This window comes from Bubalus kerabau, chromosome 9 (assembly GCF_029407905.1).
Source record: "Bubalus kerabau isolate K-KA32 ecotype Philippines breed swamp buffalo chromosome 9, PCC_UOA_SB_1v2, whole genome shotgun sequence".
Lineage (NCBI taxonomy): Eukaryota > Metazoa > Chordata > Mammalia > Artiodactyla > Bovidae > Bubalus > Bubalus kerabau.
This window is the reverse complement of record NC_073632.1, coordinates 60,966,496-60,969,508: the sequence shown is the minus strand read 5'-3', so window position 1 is coordinate 60,969,508 and position 3,013 is coordinate 60,966,496.

Here is a 3,013-nt window from a genome sequence, read left to right as displayed (position 1 = left end):
CATTTTTAAACTTTGACTAAAAGATAGGAGCATTTTAGGTGATATTCTCTAACAAATGAAGCAGTCAATAAGGGTGATGGATTTTTTTTTTTAAGGTGAAATGAGATAGTGTTATAGTTAATCTCCTCACAGATGATTTTCACCAGTTGACTTTGAGAACCACAAGAGGTACATTTTAGATCACTGGAATGGATATGGGGGCAACCTAGCAAAGCCAAACCTAGGACACTTCCACTTTCTCATTCTTCTATTATTTTCTATTAAACCATCCTCCCTCTCCCTCCCCAAACTGAACTTCTATAAATTATTTTTTCCCCATTTTTAATCAAAGGCATATTAACTTGCCATCTAATACACACCTCATAATGAATGCAGTCATGCCAACTGCCACACTCGGTCCAAGGCCAAAAGCAATATACTTTTTGACTGGGCATTGTCTTTTCACAGTGTCAAAGTGACAGGTGTGAAAATTTATAGAGCTTTGTGAATAGTTAAAGAACCTTAGGCAGAACCTAAGATTGGAAGCCCTGCTTCCAGGGAAAGAATCCTTCAAATTAAATCTAATACTGATGCCCCTCTATCTTTATATACACTTATTTCTAGAATTCATTATAAGTTCCATATATGAAGTCTTTTAGAAGCAACACTGCATAAAACCTCCCAGAGATACGAAACCTGCTGTTAACAAAGAAGCAAAAGTGCACACAGTCCTTTTCGTACACCTTAGGAAAACAGGAACATCTGATGTTTAAGCTGCTCGTTTTTCAGCCATCCCTGTCTCTGCAGATCTCTCCGTCAGTTCAACACCCACTGAATCCCAGCTACTACCCCAGGCACTTTATCTCGTAGCATTTCATCTTCACCACAAACTTATAAGGTAGGCATGATTATCCTCATTTTAAAAGATAGAGACTGAGCATATATCTGGAGAAAGCCACAATCAAAAAAGATACATGCACCCCAATGTTCATTGCAGCACTATTCACAGAAGCCAAGACACAGAAGCAAACTAAATGTCCATCAACAGATGAATGGATAAAGAAGATGTGGTATGTATATCTAGAATGGAAATTTGTAGCAACAAGGATAGACCTAGAGATTATCCTACTAAGTAAAGTAAGTCAGACAGGCAGAGAAAAATATCAGATGATATCACTCATATTTGGAATCTTATTTTTTAAAAATGGTACAAATGAACATATTTATAAAACAGAAACAGTCTTACAGATATTGAAAATAAACTTATGGTTACCAAAGGGGAAACAGGGGAGGGAGGGATAAATCAGGAGCTTGGGATGAACACACACACACTACTATATATAAGAAACTATATATAAGATAGATTACCAAGGACATACTGTATATCACTCTACTTAAAGAAACTCTACTTAATATCCTGTGATGATCTATAAGAGAAAATAATCTAAAAAAGAGTGGATATATGTAAATGTATAACTGAATTACTTTGCTATACACCTGAAACTAACACAACATTGTAAATCAACAGTTTGCCAAGAAAATTAAAATTTTTTTAAATAAATAAAGGACAGGCACATTGAGTTTCATAGAAATCAAAATAGTTTGCCATAACTAATACCTAATCCATCTGAATGCAAATTACATACCTTTAGAGTCATTAAATCATTCAATGAATATAATTGAGGGACTGGGCACTAGGAATATAGCTGTAAACAAAGTGAAGTCCTTGCCCGTATGGAGAACATACTCTGGTACTGAGCACCATTTGCTTTCTTGAATCCCGTCTTCAGTTAATTAGTTTACTTTGAGGCAGTTGTAAATAGAGGTTAGCCATAATATTATATTATAGCCACACACTCCTATCCCCACCACTAGGCAATAGCTGCTGACCAGGAACTGGATGAGTAAGTGGCTTGAGCCACTAGACCTTGATGAGCCAGTTCATGTTTTGTTTTGATCCTTGATATTTTTCATGTTTTTTATTATCTTACCTTGCTGTGCATGCTATGCTCAGTCACTCAGTGTGTCTGACTCTTTGCGACCCCATGGAATGTAGATCTCCTCTGTCATGGAATTTCTCCAGGCAAGAATATTGGAGTGGGTTGCTATTTTCTTCTCCCGGGGATCTTCCTGACCCAGTGATGGGACCCGTGTCTCTTGTGTCTTCTGCATTGGCAGGCAGATTCTTTACCACTGCGCTACCTGGGAAGCTGTATCTTACGTTAGTTGGGATCAAAGGGTCAAACTGATATTAGCCTGTGTAATAAGGCTTTTCTTTCACAGAAACTTTTTATTTTTTTCTTCCCTTTGAAAAAAAAAAAAAATCCATGCTAGCTTTGTAAGATTGAGGATGCAGAATACATTCTGGCTCAAAATTATCATGAATCAGCAATTAGTTTTAAACTATTCAAAATGGCTTGCAAATGTTTTGAGTTTTACTATTTCTTGCCTGGAAAATTCCATGGACAGAGGAGCCTGGCAGGCTGCAGTCCATGGGGTCGCAGAGTCTGACATGACTGAACAACTGAGCACGCATGCATGGCTAAACTTCTAAGTTAGACTGACATAATGGAGCCAAACGTCACTGAACCCTCATCCCTCCAATTGGATGCAGAGGAAGAAGTAAATCAATGAAGAGTAATCACTCACTTGTCAAACATCCTCATATATTGCTCACTTCTTGTACAAATGCTCAGAAGGACAATTGTTCAGAGGAGGCCTCTGCAAGAAGGGAAAACTTTGAAACTCATTTTACAATTGTCCCAAAGTAAACTAATTAACTGAAAATAGAGGTCCAAGAAAGCAAGTGGTGCTTTACGGGAGCTATTGATGTCCTGCCCACCTCCATCCAGGAAAAGAAACTCCATATCAGAATAGTCTCGAACATGAGGATCTAGCAGATGGGGTCTTTTATTTTCCTCTTCTGTGAAATAGTGTTCAAAGAACATAATTTTTTGAAAAATACCTGGATAAATGGAAAAGCTATCTATAAATTAAACTAGTCTAGAAGTCACTCTGTACTAATTCACAAGTT